The sequence below is a fragment of the Hypomesus nipponensis genome, chromosome 20 (genome assembly GCF_054491055.1).
Source record: "Hypomesus nipponensis isolate SF chromosome 20, ASM5449105v1, whole genome shotgun sequence".
Classification (NCBI taxonomy): Eukaryota; Metazoa; Chordata; class Actinopteri; order Osmeriformes; family Osmeridae; genus Hypomesus; species Hypomesus nipponensis.
In genome coordinates this window covers 4,050,878-4,078,712 of record NC_140380.1, presented here as the reverse complement: position 1 = coordinate 4,078,712, position 27,835 = coordinate 4,050,878, and the positions used below count along the sequence as shown (strand labels likewise).

At 49.0% G+C, this 27,835-nt stretch overlaps 1 pseudogene across 1 annotated transcript in view; it reads right to left on the bottom strand.

Moving 5' to 3' along the window:
* LOC146245207 (A disintegrin and metalloproteinase with thrombospondin motifs 2-like) overlaps window positions 1-24,407 on the bottom strand; it is a 28,081-nt pseudogene extending 3,674 nt beyond the window's left edge. Inside the window, exons 1-21 of the transcript XR_014734548.1 lie at window positions 24,282-24,407; window positions 22,920-23,328; window positions 16,574-16,787; window positions 11,643-11,875; window positions 11,300-11,383; window positions 10,863-11,019; window positions 10,437-10,542; window positions 10,072-10,215; window positions 9,606-9,738; window positions 9,278-9,391; window positions 8,780-8,925; window positions 8,392-8,567; window positions 7,135-7,268; window positions 6,054-6,177; window positions 5,401-5,481; window positions 4,902-5,065; window positions 3,555-3,714; window positions 3,319-3,411; window positions 1,312-1,444; window positions 937-1,144; window positions 173-302 (exon numbers count right to left, since the gene is read on the bottom strand). The product of XR_014734548.1 is annotated as an A disintegrin and metalloproteinase with thrombospondin motifs 2-like (transcript). The remainder of the gene's footprint in view (window positions 1-172; window positions 303-936; window positions 1,145-1,311; window positions 1,445-3,318; window positions 3,412-3,554; window positions 3,715-4,901; window positions 5,066-5,400; window positions 5,482-6,053; window positions 6,178-7,134; window positions 7,269-8,391; window positions 8,568-8,779; window positions 8,926-9,277; window positions 9,392-9,605; window positions 9,739-10,071; window positions 10,216-10,436; window positions 10,543-10,862; window positions 11,020-11,299; window positions 11,384-11,642; window positions 11,876-16,573; window positions 16,788-22,919; window positions 23,329-24,281) is intronic.
* Window positions 24,408-27,835: the final 3,428 nt, after the last annotated feature.

The following is a 27,835-nucleotide window of genomic DNA, read 5'->3' as shown; positions in this document are numbered from 1 at the left end:
TTGTATATGTGAATGCATATTATGTGTGTCCGTGCAAGAGAGTGTGTGTGCATAGTCTGTGCATACACATGTGCGTGTGTACGACTTACTACATAAGCGTGAGGTGGGTGGCTTGTTGTCCAATGTTTGTGTGTGTGTGTGTGTGTGTGTGTGTGTGTGTGTGTGGACCCACCAGGGCAGGGGACCAGGTTACAGGGGCGGGTGGTGGGAGGCTTGCTATCCTGGCACAGTCCTGCAGTATTGTCGGGCGTGGAGCACATCACCTGCCTCTCCTGAGTCCCGTTACCACAGGACACCGAGCACTGACACATCACACACACACACACACACACACATGCATGAATCAAAACACACACACACGTGCATGAACACATATACACACACCTACCCCCTTGCTCCACTCACACAGATACAAATGCCTCCTCTCTCAACACACACACAGACACACACACCTGTCCCCTCCCTCTACACACACACACACCCCTGCCCCTTCCCTCTCTACACACGCACACCTGCCCCTTCCCTCTCTACACACACACCCCTGCCCCTTCCCTCTCTCCACACGCACCCCTGCCCCTTCCCTCTCTCCACACGCACCCCTTCCCCTTCCTTCTCTACACACGCACCCCTGCCCCTTCCTTCTCTACACACGCACCCCTGCCCCTTCCCTCTCTACACACGCACCCCTGCCCCTTCCCTCTCTACACACACACCCCTGCCCCTTCCCTCTCTCCACACGCACCCCTGCCCCTTCCCTCTCTCCACACGCACCCCTTCCCCTTCCTTCTCTACACACGCACCCCTGCCCCTTCCCTCTCTACACACGCACCCCTGCCCCTTCCCTCTCTACACACGCACACCTGCCTACTCCGTCGACACAAACACACAGACACCGGCCTCCGCCCTCCACGCTCACACCAACACTTAGGGCCGTACCTGAGACCAGGGCCCGCTCCTCCACGACGCGGGGCAGAGATGGCGGTTGCAGGGCCGCCTTCCCTCCGGCCGATCGTCGCTGCAGTACTTGGAGTGGATGGAGCGCTGGCCTCCGTCCAGCAGGGGCTGGAGGCAGCGCACGGAGCGCGTCTGTAGCCCAGTCTTACCACAGGGGGCGCTGCAGTCTTCCCAGTCCCCCACCTTCCAGCTGGACACACGCAGACAGGGGTGTGAGCACAGAGTCTTGGAAACACACACACACACACATACACAAATGCACACAAAGACATGCACGCTTCCATACAAACGCAAACTTACACGCAAACTCACACACGTACACACTCACAAACACACACACACACTCTCTGCACCTACACAGGGTGTGAGCAGGGTTTGAGGTTGCAGTCACGGCTGATGGCTCTGGGCTTGTCGATGTTCACGCAGAACGTCCGGTGGACCATCTTCCCATCTGCCTTCCTGCGACAGCCAAACCTGGTGTACTGTTTACCTGGAACACAGTCACACACACACACAACACCACAGCACTGTTTTACCTGGAGCACAGTCACACACAACACCACAGCACTGTTTTACCTGGAGCACAGTCACACACAACACTGTTTACCTGGAGCACAGTCACACACACACAAATGTTTACCAGTAGTCACACACAACACCGAAACACTGTAATTGTGTAGCCACATACAACACTGTTTACTTGTCGTCACAGGCTACAAAACTGCTTACCTGTCACACACAACACCACAAAAGTGCATGAACATACACACGACACCACAAAAAAGAAAGGCAGCAAGAGAGAAAAGGAGAGAGAAAACTACCTGATCCACAGCGCTAGGATCAATGGGAAAGAGAGTGAGAAAGGGAGGTAAACTTGTGCCGCTCTTCATTGAGACACTCACACATTTCAAACGCTCTACTGAAACTATCCTTTTCTCCCCCCTCCAACCCCACCCAACACAGACACAAAACAAAAAACCCCTAAATCCACGTCACACAAAATGACATGCAAGTAATTGTATGTAAACATCCAAGACAGCACACCCCCTCAAACTCATGAACCCGCTTCCTCAGTAGAACACATGCATACTCTACTGCACGACACGCAGAGACCCCTAACCTTGCTTAACCTTGAGCGTTTGTCCTGGGTCAGTAAGACCAATCCCCTCACCTCGTTCCTATGTGATAGCCAGCTTGGCAGCCTGACATTCCCATAAACAATTCAGCGTCACACATTCAGCAGTGGTTGTGTGGGAGGATGGGAGACACATTATAAACATTTTCGACATAAATAGTCCACCACAGCTTGATCTGCGTCCCCTCCAACAGCATTAGCAGTGCATTAACGCGTTTCCATTCCCTAAACAAATGCCTGGAACAGTTTCCTTCCACCCACATGAAGGGCTCCCCTCCCTCACCCCGGGAGTAGCAGTGGGTCACAGTAACTCCACACAAGCCCCCTCCTGTCCTTTTGGGAATGGGGGGCTCACACAGCATCCGCCGACGACACCTTTCCGCATTGGCCTACCCCCAGAACACCTGCCACGGGTGACACTCAACTCCCTGCGAGGCCTTGAAGTTTTGACCCAGGCTGTCACAACAGCCGTCGCACTGAGCTGTGGGGAAATAGGCTCCTCCCACCCCCACGGCCTCGCCTCTATGCCCCTCCTCCGTGAGGGTGGGAGCCCTGGCCCCAAAGCAGCCGTCTCCCAGTTCCCCAATAGCCTCCGGACGGCTTGCGGTTGGATCGCTGCTGCCCTCCTCTCCATATCGACCAGACCCTGCCCCCCCCCCCTCCCCGTCCCTTTCTCCCATCCCCCCCCTCCAACCACAGGTAGGTGCAGAATCGGTGCTCTCCAGCCAGCGGTAACCTGACCAGAAGAAATCCCCAAGCTTCCTTTGGAGATCTCCTAGGAGGCCCCATGAAGGGTTGAGCACAGCCAGCCGCTACCATAGTGGACACTGCCCAGTTGTTGATGATCAGTACCAGGCTCCTGAACCGCATCTGGGTTCGGAGGCACTTCCACGCAAACCGGAAGTTCTCCGGAGAGGCAGCCTGAGTCACGATCCCCAGTTTTTCCTGACACATTCCTCTGAGTCTAGGTAAATGACTCCCCCCTGTAGGCCTCCTTCCGCCGACAACAGCCCCACTTTACCTCAGCTCACCCCTCAGGTACCATCAGACTGTCCTGCAGTAACCTCACACCCTGCTTTCCACCAACTAACACTGTCGCCTGCGGGGGCAGAGAGGGTTATGCTCGTGTTGAGGCCTTCCTCTGGTGACCCTCCCCCCACCCCCCAGACTCATGACGTGCAACCCCAGTAGAGGCTCCACGGCCTGGGTGTACAGTTTGCACCTCCTACCTTCCCCCTCCAGGCAGCTCCCACACACAAACGCTTCAACCCCCAGTCCATAAAATCCTCCAAACAGGTGTGTGACCACTTTGAAACCAACAACTACGATGAAAAGAGAAAGCAGAACAAGCGTAAGAGCCAGAGCCTTAACACCGTTCCATCTCTCAGAAGAGACAGAGGTAGAGGGGTGGGGTGGTGATGGAGGGGATAAAGAGTGGGAGATAGAGAGAGAGAGACATTGCTACCTCCTCCACAGTGCTTGGAGCAGTGGGACCACTTCTTCAGTGCCCACTCAAAGAACACCGTGTCTTCCTGTAGCAGGTTGGTCTCCATGGAGACCTGCAGCTCCTCGTGGAGGATGTACTTGTAGGACAGTGTCACCTTGGAGTCTCCATGGGAACGGATCTACAGACAGACACCAATCAACATGGAACATGGAAATGACTGTAGGTCCTACATTCCTACTTACCATGACTTGAACCCTGTGTGTTTTGAATGTTGTAGGTAACAAGTTCTAGGTTCTACCTCACCATGACTAGAACATTGTGGGCCCTATCTTGCACCCAGCGCAATTGACTTTGGACATCGACGCATGTATCATTCCTATTTTGAACCTGACGCACAGCGGACTTTTGCCTCCTCAGACGCATGTTGGGGAATTAACCTGAGCTCCCGGGGGCGGTTAAGCGAAAAGATGAGATGTGTTCCAGCGGAAACGTTCCCTGGTGCTATTTTGTTTCAGAAAACAATTCTGCCACAGACCTGATCTAAAGTCAGTGGCGCGTTATTCAGATTCTATTGGGCGCATGCTTGACCATAATGTAGTGTGTGCACAATGTGCATACACTTCGCTTCTCTCATGAAGATGTGAAAAAAGGCATATATCTAGTGTACACATTTACCCAAATTATTCAGGCTAATTGCAGCAATGACGGATCAAACCTGTTTGACCAACAGTGGCAAGACACATGGGTATATAAGGACGAAGCTCATTTGGGTGGGTTCCTCCCATCCCCATACGATGTCACTTCTCTGTCTTTCACTGCCCTGATGAGAACGTCGGTCTCATCGGCTGTGAACCGCTCCTGGCGTGCGCCTGGCAAATCCGCCATTATAATAGCAATCCGCCATGAAACAAGGGCGCCTGCTCTTAAAGGGAATGTGAGATGACGCTCTGATTGGTTTATTGCACGTTACGCCCAAACCACACCTATGAGTAATGTAGCTACTTCAGACCAACCCATTTTAAATTTGTGGGTATATTAGCAACAACGCCTGTGTTCCGCCGACAGTTACTTGCGTTTTGGGTTTAATACTTGCATTTCAGATCGTTTAAATAGGGCCCTGTATCTGGTCCATGTTCTAGGTTCTAGCTTCTACCTCACGATGACGAGAACTATGTGTGCTCTGAATGTTCTAGGTTCTACCTTACCAAGGCTAGAACCCTGTGTGCTCTGAATGTTCTAGGTTTTACCTCACCATTACTAGAACCCTGTATGCTCTGAATGTTCTATGTTCCACCTCACCATGACTAGAACCCTGTATCATCTCCATTTTCTAGGTTCCATGTTGTAGAGTCTAGGTTATCTCACCATGATTAGAACCCCATATCGTAGGGGACCAATGCTCTGGACGGTCTCCATGTCATCATCATTCTGGTACTCCCACTCCACGCCCTTCTCAATCAGCACACGGGATTCTGGGAAATCATCTTCGCCATTCAAGAAGAGGTCGCCTGTCACCTGGTTCTTTACCGCTACAGGAAACATGATTATGAAATATTGTGTAATATCACACTTTAAGTGTATTTGTGATGGGATGTGTGCGTGCGTGTGTTAGCGTGTATGTGAGGTGGTGTGTGATGTGGTGTGTTGGTAGACACACTCAGCATCTGGCCATGATGTGCAAAGGTGTGAAAAGATGTGTGTGTGTTTGAGGTGTGTGTGTGTGAGGTGGTGTGTTGGTAGACACACTCAGGATCTGTGCCATGATGTGTAAAGGTGTGAAAAGATGTGTGAGTGTTTGAGGTGTGTGTGTGTGTGTGTGAGGTGGTGTGTGTAAAGGTGTGTGAAGGTGTACTAGTGGACATACCGAGGATATGGGGCGTGGCCTTAGACTCCTGGATCAGCAGGTGTCTGGCTCCCTTAGGAATCTCCAGGATCTTCAGGTAACCTGGGAAACAACACCCACCCAGGTTTGAAAGTGCATGTGTCAGAGAGAGACTACGCGTGTGTGAGAGTGTGTGTGTATGTGAGAGTACGTGTATGTATGTGAGTGTGTATGCTGGTGTGTTCGTATGTGAGAAAGTGTGTGTGTGGTGGCAACCCTGGAGCTTGGGGTCAGGTGATCTAGTACCACAGAAGCCCGCTCCCCGCCTGGCTAACGAGGACCACAGCTGCACCTTGTCAGCTAATCAGGGCGAGCCGCGGTATATAAGCAGGCCAGTACAGGGGAGCAGGGGGGAGAGCGACCATGCTGCAGTGGACGGATAAGTCACCTTGTTTCCCCTCTTTCATCAGGCTTAGAGAACCACCAGTAAGATTGGGCCTGGCAGTGGATCTTTCCCTCCATTACAAAGTTTGTTTTTTTTGTACTTTAGTTTGGTGTTTTATTTAATACATACCATACCTGGGTTGAACTGTCCCTGGTTGTGCTGTTTCCTTTGGCCACACGTGGTCAAAGCCTGAGGGAGCTCCTCGGGTACCACAGTGTAGGTGTATGAGTGAGAGCGTGTGTCGTCCTACCCAGTTTCTTGGTGCTGCGGGTGAAGTTGCCTTTGATGATCTTGCAGCTGGAGTTGTCTCCTCCACATACGCCACACTTATCCTCCTGCAGGTCTGACGCTATGTGGTTATCACAGCCCACGTGCTGCACACACACACACATACATACAAATGCACACCGGCACACACACGCATGCATGCGTACACTCACTCACACACATGCACGCACACACATCCAAAAGCATGCACGCACATGCACGCACACACACACGCATGCAAACACACATCCAAATGCATGCACATACATATGCATACACGCACGTGCAAACACACACAAACACATCCAACGCGTGTTCACACACATTCAAATACACGCACACACACACACACACACACGCACGCACACCAGTTATGAATGTTAAGATAGCTCTCTCAGGACCTCTGTGTAACATTATACGGTCATAAGAAACATTCTGGACATTTCCGGAAAGGAAAATATTATAAACCTGCTTTCCCAGAAACTGGCCTGAACAATGAAGTTACATTTGTTTATGGAGGGGAGGAGGAGAGATAGAGTAACAGGGAGATAGAGTAGCAGAGAGAGAAAAAGAGAGAAAAGAGAGAGAAACAGAGTGAAACACGCGAAGATAGAGTAACAAAGAGAGAAACACACAGAAAGAGTAACAGAAAGAGAGAGAGAGAGAGAGAGAGAGAGAGAGAGAGAGAGAGAGAGAGAGAGAGAGAGAGAGAGAGACAGCGAGACAGCGAGACAGCGAGAGAGAGAGCAGTCTCCAGCCGGATAAGTAGGTCTGGCAGATGTATGTGGAAAAGCTCAGTAACTTTTTGAGACAGAAGGAGCTGTAGGGGATGACATCATCACCCATCTGGCTCTGGTTCCTCTGCTGGAGACTCGGGTTCAAAGCCCTTACTGCTGTAACACAGGAGCACCCTGCACCCATTAGACCAGGAGGCCCAGGGTCTGCATGAGGGGATGGAACCCCAGTTTCCAAACCACCTCCCCTACATTAGCAGAGTGAAAGTCTGCCCTGGTTTGATTTTCTCTCTCTCTCTCACACACACACACACACACACACACACGTACCTCACAGTCTCCTCTGACACAAACACTGTACGCGTCCTTGTAGGAGCAGCGTGTCCCATCATGCACCATTCTGTTCATCGCGACCACGTCCCCCGTCTCCCTGGACTGACAGTACAGCTGACACCTCTCATCATCTTCGAGAGGAGAGAAGAGGAGCAGAGTGGGACAGATGAAGGGAGGAGGGGAAAGGAAATGAGAGGAGAAAAAAGGAATGAAAAGGATAAGAGAGGGAAGGATGAAAAAGTGATCAAAATCAATCAACGGTGTTATTATGTTTCTATGCAATGCATGTTTATCTTCTGTCGGTAACGGCACAGGGAAATGGAATGTGACACCATGTGTAATCTGATCAGCCTGAAAGTGGTCCTCTCTCTCTCTGACTGTCTCTCTCTTTCCATCTCTCTGTCTCTCTCTGTGTCTCTCTTTCTCTCGGTCTCTGTCCCCCTCTCTCTGTCTCTCTTTCTGTGTCTCTAACCAGGATTCATAGCTAACGACAGCAGGTCAAATCACAAACCAGATAATGTTCATGACAAATGACTTGACCACCTGTCCTTATCCAAACTTTCCTCACTCACACAAACACACACACATACACATACACACACAGCCACACAGCCACACAGCCACACACCAACACAGTGACACACACACACACAATCATATCAGTTTCAACCAGTTCAACTCACCGACCCCTTCTTTTGCACCCTGTTCCTCCTCCTCTCTCTCTCCCGCTACGCCCACTCTACCTCTTCCTTCTGCTCCTCTCCTCCTCCTGATTCTACTACTTCTCCTCCTCCTGCTCCTCCCTTTCTTCTTCCTCCTCTCCTTTCAGCTTCTCCTCCCTTTCCTCGTTCTTTCCTTCCCCCTCTCCTCCTCCTGCTCTTCCTCTCCTCGTGAACCTCCTTCTTCTTCCTCTCTTCTCTGTATTTTCACAGGGCTCCCAGCAGTCCTCCTTATGTAACTCTAACTTTATGACTGGTCGTCATGGTTTTGGCTCCCGTCTGCAGATCAGGGATGTGATTGGTCGAGGAGAGGAAGTTTATCCTTACAGCTCTCCACTGACTGAACTCCCACTTGTCACATATCTGATCCTCCCCAGTACCTGCCTCTGAGACACAGCGTGTGTGTGAGTGTGTGTTAAGAATGGGTGAGCGTCTATGCCTGTCTTTGTGTGTGTGCGTGTGCATGTGACCAGACACGGCACATGAGTGTGTGGGTGTGAGCATGTGCTCTTGTATGTGTGTGTGTGTGTCTCACGATCGGGGTGTTCGTAGGGCAGCCAGTGGTGCTTGCTCTCCTCGTGCAGGAAGTAGGGGTCCCACATCCTGCACTGTTCCTCCCTGAAGTCCGCCAGGGCCTTAGTGCACTCCTCCATGTTGCACATCTCAAACTCATAGCTGTTTCCAAAGCAGGTGCGGCCTCCGTTGGATGGCCTGGGGAGGTCAGCACAGAGAAGGGCTGTTGCTGTTGCTGTCTTTTTCTTGCAGTGTCTTTTCCTTCCAGTTTACTCATTAAGTTTCGTGCTTATTGTCGCTGTCAATGTTGTTGTTGTCAGTGTTTTTGTTATTATTGTTGTTAATGTTGCCGTCGTTGTCAATGTTGTTGTTGTTATTATTGTTGTTTGTTTTTGTTGTTGTGGACTCACGCTGGGTTGTCACACTGGCGCGTGCGGAAGCGGACGCCTCCTCCACAGGTACGCGAGCAGGAGCCAAATTTGGTCCAGGAACTCCAACTCCCATCATGCCTTAGGATCTCAGGGGTGAGTTTGATACAGTAACCTTTAAAACAGTTCTGGGGAAGGGGGATACAGACATGTAGACATGTATAGAGAGAGAGAAGGAGAAATAGGAGAAGATTTTTTGTTTAGTTTTTTTGTTTATTTAAATTTGTATTTAACAGGGACCATGAATAATACAACAATTGAGCCAGAGTTAGCTATATAGCTAACTGACATCTGCAGTGCCTGGGGATATTAAAAGCCATACAAGACAAGAAGAAGAGAAAGGAGGAAGACAGAGAGAGAGAGAGAGAGAGAGAGAGAGAGAGAGAGAGAGAGAGAGAGAGAGAGAGAGAGAGAGAGAGAGAGAGAGAGAGAGAGAGAGAGAGAGAGAGAGAGAGAGAGAGAGAGAGACGGGAGACCTACCTTCCCCGGTCCACACTTGGTGCCGTCGATGGGTGGGCCCTTCTTGGTCTTACAGAACACAGGGTTGTCAAAGTGGCTGCACCACAGCTGCTTACACGGGTCATAGGTGCTGTACTAGAGACACACACACACACGCACTGCTCTAACACAGGCTGCTGCACGCACACACACACTGATAAATACAGGCTGCACACACATACACACTGCTAAACACAGGCTGCACACATACGCCGCTTTAAAACAGGCTGCACACAAACACACAAACACACTGACTTCCACTGACACAGGACAGTTCTAGAACCCCAGCTCAGCTGTCCCGGAAGCTCACCGCCGTGCAGGTGCTGTAGCCTGACCCAAAGTCGAAGCGACACTGGTCGTCCATGGAGTAGCTGAGGCCAGGCAACTGGGGCATCGCCGGCCAGTCATGGTCAAACGGGTCATCACGGAGACAGTCGTACGTTCTGGAAGAAGGGGAAGGCATCAGCCGTCAGTCGCTTCCAATCACAACCCAGGCAGATATATGTCAGGGGTCAGGGTTCATGGTATTGGGGATCAGAATTGATGGTTCGTGGGTGAGAGCTGAGGGTTCAGGGGGTCAGGGGTGAGAGGTCAGGGTTCAGGGGTGATTGTCCAGGGTTCAAGGGTTTAGGGGTGAGGGCTGAGGATTCATGGGGTCTGTGGTTAGGGGGTCAGTGGTGAAGGGTCAGGGGTAATGGTTCAGGGTTCTTGATTAAGGGTACAAGAGGTTTTGGGGTGAGGGTTCAGGGGTTCAGGGGTCAGGGGAGAGGACCTACTTGAGGAACTTCTGCAGCTCCTCATGGCTGCAGCTGGACCAGTGGAAGCGGTGGAAGGCAGCCTGTACCAGAGGAGCCATGATGCTGCCCATGGGGACCTCGTCTCCACAGTCATTACCCTGGCCGTCGTGCTCCATTCCCAACCTGCAACACTCCACAGTCAACACTGCTACATGTGTGCGTGTGTGTGTGTGTGTGTGTGAATAGCTGTATGTAGAAGTGTGTATGTATGCTCGTACAGTGTGTGTGTGTGTCTATAGAAGTCTGTGTATGTGTCTGTGTGTCTGTACGTGTGTTGTGTGTGTACATGTAGTGTGTGTGTGAATATACGTGTGTATGGTGTGTGCATGTGGTGTGTGTCTCACACGTGTCCGGTCTCATGAGCCACGACGAAGGCGGAGGAGAAGCCGTCCTCGTGGTTCAGGGTGCAGCTCCTCACCGGGTGACACATGCCTGTCACCGGGGCGTAACCTAGGCGACCGCACACACAGACAGAGGATCAGTAGCGGTGTCTGTGTCTGTAGCCTGTGTGTGTGTCCGTAACACGTGTATACCGTGTGTGTGTATGTAGCGTTTGTGCGGTGTCTGTGGGTACCTGTTGTGTGTGTGTAGCGTGTCCTTACAGAATGTGTGCAGTGTGTGTTTAGTGTGTGTCTGTAGCATGTGCATGTGTAACATGTGTAGCAAGTAGCATGTGAACGGTATTTGCCTAGCGGGTGAATAGTGTTTGACCAGCATGTGCATGGCGCGTGCATAGCGTGTGAATAGCGTGTGCATAGCGTGTCCTCTACCCTGCATGCCGGAGGGACCAAACTCCTGCCGTGTGAGGAAGATGGCGTGGTCGTGGTACTCTGCGTCTGCCCTGTCCGGCTTCTGCTGCAGGAAGGCCCAGCGACACACGTTCTCAAGGCTCTGGGACGGGTTCCCCAGCTCGATCAGAGACATGGACTTCAGAACACAGAACCCACAGGACAGAAGCACGTCACTGGGGAAGGAATCAAACTAGTAACCCCTCCGATCCACGTTATAACACAGTGCCTGGAGAGGGACCAGTGACTGTCGAGGCTGTTATGCTGTGTCACACCCTGAGTGTGTGTGTGTCTGTGTGTGCACGTGTGCACGTGTGTACAGGAGAGTGTCTATGAGTGTAGTTTGTGTGTGTGTGTGTGTATGAGTGTGGGTGTGTGTGTGTGTGTGTATGAAAGAGTGAAACCGTTAGTGTGTGTACCTTGTCAGAAGAAAGCATGATAATTCTGACCAGCACTACGTTGATGTGAGCTCCCAGAGTGCGATCCTGGTAGATCTCATTCACCTGCAAGACAGACAGACAGGTAGGCAGATGGACATACAGACAGACAGACAGACAGACAGACAGACAGACAGACAGGTAGGCAGATGGACATGTAGACAGACAGACAGACAAGAAAACCATGTGTGTGTGCGTGACTGTGTGTGTGCATGACTGTGTGTGTGTGGGATTGTGTGTGTGAGAGAGAGAGAGAGAGAGAGAGAGAGAGAGAGAGAGAGAGAGAGAGAGAGAGAGAGAGAGAGAGAGAGAGAGAGATACCTACTATGTTCATAAGAGTGAGCAGGTACTTCTGTATGTGTTCCCTTCCGTGGAACTGGACCACAGAGTAGTCCACCCCCAGCAGAACCTCAATGTTGAACAACTCCAGCTCCTCAACCTCCCGCCGGGCCCGACCCCACCTGGACTGGTTCTGTTTCTGAGTCTGGGTTTGAGTCTGGTTGGGAAACAGTCCTTTGGACAGGGTCTCCAGGTCCCTGAGACCACCCAGTATGGACCCTGGAGTAGAGAGAGAGAGAGACAGAGAGAGAGAGAGAAAGAGAGAGAGAGAGAGAGAGAGAGAGAGAGAGAGAGAGAGAGAGAGAGAGAGAGAGAGAGAGAGAGAGAGGCTTAGAGGGATTAAGGGTTAGGACCCCCTTCACTGTGGTCTGCTTTGGCAACATTGTTTAGTAACCTGAACATTCATGCCAATAAAGCATATTCAATTCAATTCAATTGAGAAGAGCGAGAGCGAGAGCGAGAGCGAGAGCGAGAGCGAGAGCAAGAGCAAGAGAAAGAGAAAGAGAAAGAGAAAGAGAAAGAGAAAGAGAAAGAGAGAGAGAGAGAGAGAGAAAGAGAAAGAGAAAGAGAAAGAGAAAGAGAGAGAGAGAGAGACAGAGAGACAAAAGTAAGAGACAAAAAGATTAAATTTCATGCCTAGCAACCTGGCCTGACCTGACAACCCTTTCCAACCTGGCAACTTTGCCAAATCTGGCAACCCTGCCCACTGGATATGCTGCAACATGCCCACATATGCAAGTACTGATCAGCTGATCAGTCCAAGAGTCAGACCTGGCAACCTCAGCAGCGTGGGCAGTGAAGCGACACAGTGACACCCCCCTTCCTGCAGACCCTCAACCCCCTTCTCAGGTTACCTTCATCTCACACCCCAGCCTCCGTTCCAGGCCATTAAAGACTTACCTCAGCAGACATACACACACACACTCGCAAAAGCACACACGCATTTTGCAAAGACAAACACACACACTTGCAAACACACAACACACACACACACACCCTGGCTGAGTGTCCAGGAGGTATCATGGTGTCAGCTGACAGGGGCTTTACAAAGTGCCAGGTCATCATATTCCAAGGGTACAGCCTCCTCACAGCCTCACACTCTCTATTAATAGATACACACAGTGAGGTCTCCCTGTCTACACAGGAGAGGAGGAGGAGGAGGAAGATGATGCTGATGAGGATAAGGATGGTGATGATGATGATGATGATGAAGATGGTTATGATGATGATGAAGATGGTGATGACGATGATGAGGATGATGATGATGAGGATGATGATGGTGATGATGATGATGAAGATGAAGATGGTGATGATGATGATGATGAAGATGGTGATGACGATGATGATGATGAGGATGGTGATGATGATGATGAAGATGGTGATGAGGATGATGAAGATGGTGATGACGATGATGAGGATGATGATGGTGATGATGATGATGATGATGATGATGATGATGATGATGATGATGATGATGACGGTGATGATGATGAAGATGGCGGTGATGATGATGATGATGATGACGAAGATGGTTATGATGATGATGAAGATGGTGATGATGACGACGACGACGACGGTGACGGTGACGACGGAAGATACAATAAGGATGATGATTATGATGTTGATGATGGTGATGATGGTGGCGATGGTGAGGACAGTGGTGGTGATGATGGTAGTGAGGTGTGGGGAGGGCGGGGATTATGGGGAAGATGACGAAGATGATATTTGGTGGTCGTGATGATGATGATGATGGTGATGGCCGTGATGATGAGGGTGGAGCTGGTGATGGTGCGGATGATGATGGAGGGGATGATGTTGATAAAGATGATAAAGATGGAAGAGGTATGATGATGATGAAGATTAATTCAGTGAGGAGACACGGAGAGAAAAAATGAGTGACAAAGATTGGGAGAGCGGGGTGAGAGAAAGAGAAAGATAGAGAGAGAGAGAGAGAGAGAGAGAGAGAGAGAGAGAGAGAGAGAGAGAGAGAGAGAGAGAGAGAGAGAGAAAAGAAATAAAGCCAGAAAGAAAGAGACTACCAGTCCAGGGAGATTGAGGTCACTTTTTCCCTCCTCCCCTTGATGTTCTCTGCTCCGCATCAAATCCCCTCCAGATGTGTGTGTGTTTCTGTGTGTGTGTTCCCTCTGGGTCTATTCTAAACAACTACGTAGACCCCTAAACACTACTTCCAAGACCCCTAAACCCTATCCTTTACCTCCCTAGATCCTAAACCATATCCCCTACCTCCTAAATCCTAAACCATATGCCCTACCTCCTACATCCTGAACCCTAAACCTCGATGTTCCACCCACACAGATCTTAAATCCTACCCCCTAGATCCTAAACCCTACTTCCCACCACCAATCCCATATATCCAAAACCCTGTCCTACTCCTAGCCCCTAGACTACATCAAGTCTCTCCTGCAGCCTTACACCCCCACCCGCCACCTACGGTCTTCTTCAGACAACCGCCTGGTGGTCCCACTGCTCAAGACCGCCGGTCACAACACAAGCTCCTCTCCTGCCTGGCCCCCCAGTGGTGGAATCAACTCCCCACCTCCATCTGACACAGACTATCTCTCCACCTTCAAGAGAAGGCTCAAGACGCACTTGTTTCGGGAGTACAACGGTACTTAGGAATGGTTTGCTCAACCCAATGCTAGTTTCCTCAAGGATCTGAATGACTTGCTTAGACTGTTGCTCTTGTTGGTTAGTGGTAGCTGATTTAAACTGTTGTATTCTATTCTATATTAGTTAATCCTATTTTTTATTGCTTTCCTACAGGTACACTTGCACTTAGAGATTCATGTTGTTTAATTGTAACTTGCTTAACTACATGCTCTTATGGTTTCTTCCCTTTAGCACTTATTTTTTGGTTATGTAATATGTACTTCTTGTTTTGGCTACCCGCAATGCTATGGGGCTATCTTGTTGTTATTATCAGTGACCTATGCACTTTGTAAAGCTCTCTCTTGGAAGTCGCTTTGGATAAAAGCGTCTGCTAAATGAATAAATGTAAATGTAGATCTTAAACCCTCCCTTATCTCCAAAACCATACTTCCAACCCCCAAATCGAAAAGCCTACCCCTTACCCCCTAGGTCATAAACCCTACTTCCCACCCCCTACCTCCTAGATCCCAAACCTTATCCCTTATCTCCTAAACTCGACTCCCACCCCTAACGCGTAGATCATAAACCCTACCTCCTAGATCCTAAAACCTACCTCCTGCTCTCTTCTAGGTCAGAAATGTTTCCTTCTATTTCCTGAAGGGAGAGAGGGATCTAGTGGGAGTTTGAGCGTAGCGTCAGCTGAAGGGTTCGGTCAGGAATACAGGGACCAGGCAGGAGTCAGAGACACATGGAATGTTGTTATTTCAGGAGATGCTTTGACTGAAAACACGTGTGAGGAAAAACCGAAAGAGCTGGAGAAACAGATACAACACACACACACACGCACATCCATCTCTCCACACAGACAGGCACACACATATCCTCAAATAAACCTAAACAGACACACGCCAGCTCACCAACACGCACTCTTAGATAACACAAACACACCCGCACACAAACACACGCACGCACAAAAAACGCACACACCCTTAAACAAAACACACACACACCCTGTCCTGATCTGCAGGGGGAAGTGACCCCCCAACCACCCCACCCCAGAGGGATGGGTGGGGGGAAACTATGATGAAAGGAGGGCAAGATTTATTATGTTCTCTGAGCCCTGACCCCTGACCCCTGACCCTCAACAAGGCCATCAACACCTATTCCAATACTGAACCGAACCTGATCACCTTGCCCCTCCACTGAAGCACAGAGTCAGTTACTATCACATTACAATTACAACACTAGCATCACATTACATTTACATTACATTTACATTACATTTATATTACATTTACATTACAATTAACTATAGAAGCAACACCAAAAGCAACATTGAACTCTCTCTCTCCTCCTCTCTCTCTGTTTCCTTATTTTCGCTTTCTTCCCCCAGTATAACAGTATAACATTATGACCCCCTCCCAGCCTCTGTGGTTGTACTCAGTCTGCCACGTAGCACTTGGCTGTTGCTCAGTTCCTGGCTGTTACTGAAGACATTCACTCCTATCCTCATCTCCCTCACTTTCCTCACCCTCTCCCTCTCTCCCTCTCCCTCTCCCTCTCCCTCTCCCTCTCCCTCTCCCTCTCCCTCTCCCTCTCCCTCTCCCTCTCCCTCTCCCTCTCCCTCTCCCTCTCCCCCTCCCCCTCCCTCTCCCTCTCCCTCTCCCTCTCCCTCTCCCTCTCCCTCTCCCTCTCCCTCTCCCTCTCCCCCTCCCTCTCCCTCTCCCTCTCCCCCTCCTTCTCCCTCTGCTTCTGCCTCTGCCTCTGCCTCTCCCTCTTCTTCTTCCTCTCCCTCTCCTCTCTCCTCCTTCTGTCCCTTGCTTCTCCTCTGCTCTCTGCATCTTAGCCTCCCCGGCCTGGTGTCCAGCTTCCAATGTGTGTGTGTGTGTGTGTGTGTGTGACTGCTCTCATGAGTGTGCTGGCAGGATTCCTAGAAAACGTCAACATCTTTAGCGATAGTCTTTCAGAGAGAACAGGACACTCATCCTAGTAAGTTCTAACGTAAGTGATAACTAAACCCTTCCTTCCTCCCATCCCCCTCTCCCTCCTTTCCTACCTCCCACTTCATTCCTCCCGTCCTCTCCTCCTCTACACCTTTCTATTGAACTCACTTGAAATTAAACACGATCATTACTAATAATCTCCCGAACCCAAGTTCAAGTTGAATTCTTACAGTTTACTGAAAAAACATAGTTCAGTGTTGGTATGTGTGTGTAGTGTGTGTGTGTGTGTGTGAGGGAAAAGCCAGAGACAGAAACAGGGTGTGTGTCACACACACGGCAGGTGTATCTGTAGCGTCTGTCTCACCTCGGGGGTAGAAGTCAGCAGTTTGATTGACAGGTGGCCGGCGAACAGCAGAGGAGCGATACATGATGTGACGTCGCCCGCCCCCGCCCCCGCCCTCCTCTTTACCAGCCCCGCCCTCCTCTTCATAGGCCACACCCGTATCTTCGTCGACCACGCCCCCTCTCTCCAGGGGCTCGATGAAGAACTCCTCATCCCTGGTACGAATCATACCAGCCTGGGGGGGGGGGGGGGAGAGGGAGGGGGTGGAGGGGGAGGGGGGGAGGGGGAAAGACGGTGAGGGAGGACAGAGTGGTAGGAGGAGATAGGGAGAAAGGAGATAAGCAGTGAGATAAAGCGAGAGAGTGAGTTTAGAATGTTAAGATGTACGGGGTGGTTCACATTCAGAGCACACACTCAATACAACTATTCACACACACAATACCAATACTAACATCAACGCACACACACACAAACAGAGCTTGTTAGCAGGCTGGCTGGTTGTCTGGATGGATGGCTGGTTAGCTGGTTGGCTGGAAGGTTGGTTAGCTACTGAGAAGATTGCTGTCTGGCTGGTTGACTGACTAGATGGCGTGCTTGTTGGCTAGCTGGCAGGTAAGTTAGCTGGCTGCCTGGCTGACTAGATGGCGTGCTTGTTGGCTAGCTGGCAGGTAAGTTAGCTGGCTGCCTGGCTGGCTGACTAGATGGCTGCCTGGGTGGATAGCTATCTGGCTGGTTGACTGACTGAAAGACTGACTGGTTGCTTGACCTTCATGTCTGACTCCTTCACAGTCCCTTGGCAGCACCAATTCAGACCATTACTCACATAAAATACAGGCAGAAATCTGGAATCCTTCGGGGGTTCCAGAAGGCAGTGTTTTGCTCAGGAACGGCGGGGACAGCCCAGAAAGAGGAGATACTCCACCAGGAGCCGGAGAGAATTTGTCATCTTCACAAACAAACGACACACTGTGACACACAGACAGGAGGCTGTGGAGCCGCCCTCCCTCTGTGGCAGAACAAAGGAGTGGTTCTGTGGTCCAGATCTGTCTCCGTAGCGATGGTCAGCTGATCCTAGGTGTGGCGCTATTACACGAGGGGCCAGATTCACCTTGTCAACACAGACACACACACAGAAACACACGCACACACTCACGCGAGGGCCACGCTGAAAGACTGGGGTCCTTAGAGATAAGAGTTTAACCTAAACCATATGGCCTGTGTCTCTGAGGTAGGCAGATTATGGAGCCAAGGAGACAGAGGTAGGATGTTGGAGGTCGGAGGTAGGAAGTAAGAAAAAGGCAGGAAGCAGGAGGAAGATGGCAGCAGGTAGAAAGCAAGAGGTAGGAAGCAGGAGATAGGAGGTAGGATGCAGGAGGTAGATGTTAGGGGGCAGAGGGCAGGAGGATTGTTCAGACCCACAGCCAGAGAGGGTAGGCTCACTCTGGCCTGGTCAACCATGAGAGGTCAAGCTAGGGTCAGCAGGAAGGTCAAAGTGTGAAGAAAGAGTGTGTGTGTGTGTGTGTGTGTGTGTGTGTGTGTGTGTGTGTGTGTGTGTGTGTGTGTGTGTGTGTGGATGAAGGCGAGGGTGTGTCGGGTGAGGGGGTTGGAGAAGACGGTCACAAAACCATGACCACGACCACCACCTGGACAAGGCCACAAGCTGAGGCTGAGTGACACACACACAGGACAGACCAAGCTTTGACCGTGGAGCTAAGGCTTTGACCGAGACAAGAGTAGCGATGTCTTGGACCGTTACCAAAGACATGGCCTATAACCTCAACCATAACAGTAAACTATACCCCTCACTGTCAAACACAAAGCTAGAGACACTGTCAAAATGATTCTCTCACACAGGGAACTCAGTCTCCAGCAAACTATATAGATGTTGAACGCACACACACAACAAACAAACACACACGTAGACACACAAACAAACACACGCATACACACACGGCACAGGGACCAGAGACTTAGCAGTCTGTGGAAAGCTAGCAAAGCAAGCAAATTAATCACATACACGCGACTAACAGACCAACACAAACACAGAAACGTACCCTGGCACGCATACATACACATAGCAAACACACACATATGGTGAACACACACACACATAGGGAACAAACACACACACAGAAGGGCTGGAAGCTGGCAAGAAGATCAGTAGCTGGCTGACTCACAGAAGCGGATCATGAGGGAGGGCAAATACTACATGGAAAAACTGCTAATCACACACACACACATATATACAGATGCACGCACGCACAAGCACGCACACACATACGCTTGCAAAGTCAAGCAAAAGCCCAGCAGCATATTTTCCAGTAGAAAATGTCAATCAGGCATTTCCTCTTTCAGTTCCAACGCTGCTGGTTTCCAACAATGATGACAATGCTACACATCATATCATAATAATCACCTATATCATTTGACATGTTATTGTTTACTGTGCCTGGTAGCTGATACGCTACTCTGCATTGTGACTGGTAAGTACAGACTGTTCCTTGACTGAAAAATATTAACTTCTGACCCTTGACCTTCTGCTGTATTTTATACAGTATGTCGCTTTGGAGAAAAAACATCTGCTCAATGAAACAAAAACAACCCAGAGAAAAACCCAAAGAATACAGGAGACAACAACCGAGAGAACCATCCAGAGAACCACTTCAAGAACATCCCAGAGAACAACCAAGAGAACAACCTAGGGAACACAGGAGAACAACCCAGAGAAGAACCTAGAAAGCACTGGTGAGAACAGGACAGGGAACGTCTGTGGTCGTGTTGTGACATCTTGTCTACATGTGTTCTACAGAGAGGACAACTGAGCAGAGAGAGAATCGTTCTAGAATCCGGGTCCAACTCTGGGAAACATGGAACAGGATGACATCATCTGCTTCTGTCCCAACAATGAGGTTGAAGTCTGTGTCACATGGTGTTGTCTGAAGATATCATGCAGCCACTTTGAGACCGACCAATTCATTGATGTCTTTCAACAGAGATGTCTGCAAACATACTGCCCTTTGTATTTATTTGTTCTGTCCAACTGAGACAAAACCCTGGGTTTTCTAATGACGTCCCAAATTTGAGCAGCCACAGGAAACTCAATGAAATTTGGTTTGTTAAATTTGTTATAAAAAATAAAACCTTGTAGTGACATTTCTAATCCATGCTACACGTTGTTCTACCCAAACGGTTAAGTTATGTGGAATGTTTAGAATTATTTGTTTTTTGTCTCAGGATTATTCAACAAAGAGACAACAGAACCCTCTACTAATATATATGGGCTCTGGGATTAGAACCCAGTATCTGTGGACTCAGGGATTAGAACCCAGTATATGTGGACTGTGGGTGTGGTCATAGCCCTGTCTGTACCGCCTGTGTAAGCTCTGAGTGCTTTGAGCAGGCAAACATCAGACTCACAAGTGGACACAAACACACACACCCTCTCTCTTCTTTTTCTTTATCTCACTTCATCACTCTCCCTTTCGCACTCACTCACTACACACACACTCCTTGTATCTCTTCTTTCTCTCCATCTCTCTCCCTTACTCACTCACTCACACACACTAACACACACACACATACACACACTAAAACACTCTCCTCCTCACAACTATCGGATACAAGTCCAGACACCCCCAGCCTCTCTCCAGTTCTGTGCTGTGCCAGTCTAACTAAACTGTAGTGATTCATGTGCAGTGACCTGGCATTCCTGACTGACAGCCATCTAGACAGAACACCTATACTTTCCAAGAAGACCTCCACTGCATGGAGGTGTCATTAAACGTGTCATAACCATGTAAAAACCGTGGAATACCTCCATAATAACCATGTAATAAAGAGGAGTAGAGACGTTAAAACAATATGAATTACCTCCAGAACATCACTTCATAAATGTGCTAACAACTATGTAATAACCACGTTCTAACAATGCAATAATGAGTAACAAAACGTTTGCATCACCACGAATGAGCTTCACAACAGTTTCTCTTCACAGAGTCTCTAAGTTAGGTACCGGTGATAGCAGAAGTTAACTGAGACGGGCCACTTCCTCACCATGGTGGTAAACTAAAGTGATATGAACACACACACACACACAGAAACCTGCTGGTCAGAATGTATCTGCTTGTCTCCTTCCTTACGAGGACCATGGAATGAAGGATGAGACACATCCCCTGACTACCCATGAGCCTTTAGGTATGTACCAGAAATAAATCTGTCTTGAACACCAACATGGGGCCAGCTTTGGCTAACTGACTGCATTCTGGTGGATGGTGAGATTAGCTCAATTTGGCCTCTAAATGGATTTATGTCACACATATGTCACAACATTTTGAAATGCTTTACATTTGTTTGCATCATTTGTTTGTTTTTAAGAGCAACAGCTAAAGTTAGCTTATAGCCAATTTAAAGGGGGGATTGACTGGGTTTTTGGGGTATTTCCCACTGTTCCTTAAGGTCTCCGAATAGGGTATGTAACATTGGTTGGGTTGAAAATGGCCCGGGTGCTGTTCTATGACCCCTGATAGATCCTCTGAAATGTTCCTGGGAAAAAACACTAGCTTTTCTCCTTTTATGGTATGCTCATTAATATTTAGATAAGCTGCGCACTGATTGGTTGGTTTTCAACGAGTGAAGCTGGGGATCAAAAACCCAACACGGCCAACAGCACTCACTGAAACACTGAAGTTGGAGACTTGAAATAAAAACGCGCAAATAAATCTATTATGTCTACACAACACTATTTTCAACAGATTGACTACATATAATTGGAAATGATAACATTGCTTGTTTCCACTTCTGTTGTTGAAGCAAACTGGATTGACTTGGGTGGGTAGAACGTTAGGCTTAGCAACCAAACCATATTGTGATTCAACTCGGCTTCAGTTAGCTAGCTCTAGATATCTTGCAAAAAAATAACGTGACAAAGATCTGGAAAAACATGCATTGTTAATTGTAGATTTACATGACACGGGTTATTTATTGGAATGACACACAGTCAGGCACATGAAACAACGTTAGCCCCATTGCCAATAAACAAGGCTGAATTATCACACATTCTACCTGTGCTCTTGCGTTAGCAAGCTAAACTAGTTTAACCTACATGCCGACTACAGTCTAGGTGTTACTATTAACAGTTACTAATAGCAATGCTAACGTATCCTGTATCTAGCACCTGCCTTTCTCCAGTTCTTTCAAATTGATTATCTAGACAGGCGTTAGCAATAAGCCAGACTGCTGTTCGTTTTCTGGCTATTTTTTCGGAAGCTTCCCTTCTAATGCCGACTACAGCTAGTCAAGCTAGAGTCATTTGATGTGTGTAGAAACGTATTTAGCTTTCTACCTATGCTATATACAGGACACGTTAGCATTGCTAAGAACTTTTAGCATAACATCATACTGTCCTTATAGGCGGTTGCAATGAGCATACGGTCGGAGCAGCACCTCTTTCCAGGTTCAGCTTCCTAGCAAATTCTGCTTGGAATTGTCCAAGGTTGTCAAAACTGTCTTGGGTGAAATGTTCAGAGCAAATGAATGATTGAGTGTCGAACTTCGCCGGGATCTTCTCAGACAACAGCAGCCATGCCTGTCGATTGTTTGGCTCCTTGGGAAGACTGTGACTGTTAGCCTTCCCTGTACAGCCTGGAACACAGCATTTACGACCGGGGTCCATTTTCAATATCCTTGTTATAATTCAAAACATTCTTCTTTGTAATTTCTTATAAGTAGCCTACACAGAGCAGTGCGCAGCTAAACTAGTATCGGAGATAGACGCTACCTCGGGCTGGTCTGGATGTAAATTTTGGGGCGTGACAAAGATACAGACCAGAGCCAAAAAGGGTGGTCCCCGGTCCTACGTCACACCGGTGGCTTTGTTGAAAAGCTAGCGTTTTACAACCACATTTTTTCTTTTTGAGATTTGCATAGGAAAGTGGTGTCAATGGTTTTTGATATTTACTGTATGTTCATTTTACCCACGAACTGTCGTTATTCAACTATGACATGGTAAAATCGGTTTTGCAATCAATCGCCCCTTTAAGGTTCTGTTGCTGTAGGTGATAAGTCGCAACTGGTCGAAACTTTTGGGCTGTGACATCATCTCAACATTCACATATTTAAGTAATCTAGTAATCTGGTCAAATTCTTCTACACTCATTTTATCTTCACTTGCTTGTTCAGATGTTAAGGCATCCCACCCCTTTCCTCCTCCTACCCTCCTCCCTCCCTCTCCTCCTCACCTCCTCACCTGCTCCCAACCTCCTACCCCCTTCACTTCACCTCCTCTCCTCACCAGCAGTGTGTGTGAGTGTATGCGCGGGCGCAAGCGCGTGCCTGCCTGCCTGCCGGCTTCTGCCGTGGTGGTACTCACCAGCCCGTCACAGTTGCTGATGGCGACCGAGGTGTGGTCCATGTTGAGCACCTCGCCCACATAGAGGCAGTCGGCACCCTCCAGTGGCCGGGAGTGCGTGGCGTTGTCTTCGTGCCACTCCACCGTGGCTCCGGGGGCCACCAGGTGGGGGTTGAGGCGCACTCGCAGGTGGAGCTCACGCCCGAATGCCGACACATTGTAGTAGAGGGTCCCTCTCCCACCCCCCTCCTCCTCCTCCTCCTCCCTCGCCCCCTCCCTCCCCCCTCCGGCGCTTCTCTCCGGCGCCGTCGGCGCGCGTGCAGTTCGTCCAGCTTCGGGGCAGAGACCGCCCACGACAGGAAGTGACCTACGGCGTTGCTGCTGACTGGCCTGACCAGACGGTACTCGCTCAGGACATGCTGCAGAGAGTCTGACACACACACACACACATACACACACAGATATAAATACCGTACATAAATGCATATACAAACACACAGCACACACACACGTATACACGCACACACTCACACATAGGCTACACACCAAACACACACAAATACTTAGACACAGATATCAACCACAAGCCTCCCTTCACTAAGGACATGCTGCAGAGAAAAAGGCAAGGTTACCCTAATCAATACAATCACAAACACACTCATACTCACACACACTCATACACACACATACATACACACGAGCATATACACACATATACAGTCACTCACACACACATGCACACACATACATACACACACACAAACACACAGACACACCCACATACATGGGCAGTTTTTTGACAGACATTGTTATAAACACCCACATCACACCCTTTTAGTGGAATGCAGAAAGTATACCAATGTGTGTGTGCGTGTGTGTGACGCTGACATGGTCTGCAGAACGTCATGACCCCTAACAACACCTTGACAGGTAGGTAGACCACGTGACAAGTTCAGGTTCATGTATATTTCTGTGGATCGAGCTACAATGTACACCATAGGGACTACTATCCTGCACATGCCGGTAAACAAGTAACTTGCACCGTTCAAATCGACACATTTACAATCTCTAGGTTATGTTTGGCCACGTACAAGGCTCGCGTCACAACAGAGATTGGAAGAAGCCCCGCGTGCGTGAATCATATTCCCCAGACGCATAACCTAAGGCTGAAAACAGAGAGAAAAACATTTGGAAAAAGTTGGTCTGGGCGAGTCTAACGTGACAAGACGTTATTATCTTGTCACAAAAAGTACCGAGATGTGCAGTAATGCTGGAAAACCTGGTTAAACTTAGACCGCCTCTGAAAGTCACCGATATTTCTTCACAGCGCATTGTTACAATGACATTCACGATAAAACAACAAATACATCCCCCATACCCTACCTATGCTGCTGGCGATATGAAGTCCGTTTGTGGGAGTTAAGTGTAGTAAAATAATAAAAAACGCTAACCCAGGAATACCATCCATTGCAGGTCCGGGTAGAAGACCGCGCGGAGACGAGGCGGACTTTGCGATCTGAGATAAGCGATCCAACAGAGCGTCTCCCACCCCTTGCCTACTTCCCCCTCCCTCCCCTATCGAACACACCGCCAAGAGCGGTGTCCCTCCTCTGTCCCTCTCTCTCTCTTTCTGTCTCAGTCTTTGTCTTTATATCTTTTTCACACACACACACACACACACAATACTTTTCAGTGTAGTCTGACCCCTCTCCCTTTCTTTCTCTGTTTCTTACTTTCTAACACACACACATTCTGCATTAGTTTGACTTGTGCAATTTGATTCTAAGTGCAATTTGATTTAGAGATATAACAGACCCCTTCTGTCTCTGAAGATTACGGACGGGATCCTTTCCAGTGCCCAAGTTGGCATAGCCGGCATGAAAATGTAACAATCCAGGGTTTGAGACAGAGCTCACCTTCCCCCTCAGAGCTCACTCTCATCCTAAGAGCTCACCTTCATCCTCAAAGCTCACCCCCATCCTCATAGCTCACCCCTATCCTCATAGCTCACCCTCATCCTCAGAACTCACCTTTATCCTCAGAGCTCACCCTCATTGTCAGAGCTCAACCTCACTGTCAGAGCTAAACCTCACTGTCAGAGGTCGCCCTCATCCTTACAGCTCACCCTCATCCTCAAAGCTCACCCTCATCCTCAAAGCTCACCTTCACTGTCAGAGGTCACCCTCATCCTCAAAGCTCACCCTCATCCTCAAAGCTCACCCTCATCCTCAGAGCTCACCCTCACTGTCAGAGCTCATCCTCACAGCTTTCTGTAACTGTATCCATCCAATACCCTTCATTCATTCACTCCTCCCTCCCTTCATCCCTCTCTTCACAGCTGAGGCAGGCTCGGCCTACCCTCCCCCCATACATCCCTCCCTCTCTCCCCCTCCCTTCACAGCTAAGGCCAGCTACCCCTCCCTCTCTCCACCTTCCTCCATCTCTCTTCATTTCCCTCCCTCCATCCCTCTCTTCACAGCTGAGCCTCTCCCTCTCCATCATGCTGTCGTGGTTCAGCCTCCAGAGAGCCTGTCTGTCGTGGATTTTTATGTTTCCTATCTGAGCTCTGAGACACGGCCACTAATGACAATGAGAAGGGGTGGAGGCTTAATCACTGGAGCTGGAAAACTCCATTTCCCAGAGGGCAGTGGGGGCTGAAATAGGCCAGCCAGCCGTAGCACCAGGGGGATGCCAAGGAAACAGATTCAAGGAGATCTGAAAGTAGTTTGGACCAGCGCCGCAGATTCTTTTAGGAGAAACAGAACTCTAGAACCCTTCTAGTGGGTTCTAGAAGGTTCTGGGTCCAGGAGTGAGTGTTATTTGGTTTGAAGGTGATTAAATAGGCACAAAACCACATTGTTAAGTGAATGTTTATGTTTCCTATAAAACAGTTTCTTGTCTTTCATGGTTTCATGATGGTGAATTTTATACATCTTCTCGCATCGCAGAAGAATGATGAGCTCAGATGTTTATAGGTCCTCTCGTCCTGATCTGATTGGTTGACCTTCAGCTGCCTCCTCCTCAATCACCAATCAATGACCTTACTGCTCAGGCTTCTATGACGATCTTCCTGGTCCACCGCAGACATCCAGCTGACCTCAATAGTGCCTGCATCTCCCATCATGCACTGCCCCACACCACATCTAGTTGTGCCTGATACATTTTGAGGACAGAGGCCCTCGCAGAGAGACGGAGAGAGAGATGGAGAGTTACTTTAGCAGTGCAGAGAGAGAGAGAGAAAAACACATGTATAATAGAGTTGTGTACTAGTTTCATTAGTCGCTTTCTGTTCTGTCGGCTCTGTTATTCTCTGCCTCTGTCTCTTATTCATTCTGTCTCTCCCTCTGTCTATCACTCTCTCATACAGCGCTCTGAGCACTCAGAGACTTTTCACCCGGACCGTCGCAGCTTTGCAGAGCTGCTCACTTCTGGAACTGGCACTGCCCAGACGTGTAAACTTCTGTGTGTGTGTGTGTGTGTGTGTATGTGAAGTGCCGCACAGTGACATTAACTGGCCACAGAGAGAAACAGAGCAGCTGTAAAGACATCAGTATGGCAGCCTTACGAGACTTGCTGTTCCTGTGTGGAAGATTTATAAAACACACACACACACCCCCCCCACCACCACCACCACGCACACACATGCGCACACACACACACACATACGTAACCCCACACACACACACACACACACACACACACACACACACACACACACACACACACACACACACACACACACACACACACACACACACACACACACACACACACACACACACACACACAGACAGACAGACAGACAGACAGACAGACAGACAGACAGACAGACAGACAGACAGACAGACAGACAGACAGACACACACACACTGTCGATGACAGACCCATTAATCGAGATGTCATCTAAACTCTACATTTGAATCAGAATGTAAAGGAAACAAAAAGGAAGCACACCCAGACATCTCCGTTTTTCTTGTATGAAAGCAGAAACATATGGGTGTGTGTGTGGTGTGTGTGCACGTGTTTGTGTGTGTGTGTGTGTGTGTGTGTCGGCTGTTTTTGATCAGCGATGACATCAGAATTCTTTTCATCTCATGTCTAAATGATGGTGAGGTAGCTGAGAGGCAGAGAGAAAACACCATGTGGCAGGGAGAAAACGACATCTGCATCTACACCTCAACTTGACTCTCTCTCTGCCGGCTGCAGAGCACATACACACAGGTAGAGTTAGCTATGTACAAAGTTAGCTACAATCAGTTAGCTACATCAGGTTGGCTACATACATACAGTTTGCAACATAGTGCCAAAACAGAATGCAATACCACCAAAGACCTTTACTCTAAGCGGGTCGCTAGGGGTGGCGACTTGGTAGCTGTGTGCCTGCGTCTTCCTCAAGTCAGGGTCATTGATTGGTCAAGCCTCACATGGCAGCAACTGATTGGCTGACTGGCAGGAATCAGATAAAAGTGTGAGCTGGAGGTCAGGATACTTTGCCCTTGCGTCATGCCCCTACCCCTTTTTTGTCTGGCAGTAAATACAAACCCAAAAGTATTGGCCAACCCAATAAAGCTGTGTTACTTGCTACCCACGTTTCAACAAATCATGGAAAAAGCCAGGTTGCCGCAGCCAGTGGTAGAGAGCTAGTTGTTAGATAACTTAACCCTTTTGCTAACATGACATTGGGATGTCCTCTGCACTTTCAATACAGCATTATTATTCACTACTTTGAATACATGATAACTGTTGACTCTAACATCCTTTACTACCTGTGATGAAGTGTTTGCTACTCCATACTCATACGGATTGACAGGCCAGTCTCCACAGTTGGCCATTTTCATCCTCTCTGTGAATGGCCTGAAGCCACACCTCTTTTACTCTTTGGGGACAAAAAGAAACTAAACAGTTTTGACAGTTTACTTTGAAAACATGTTGTATTA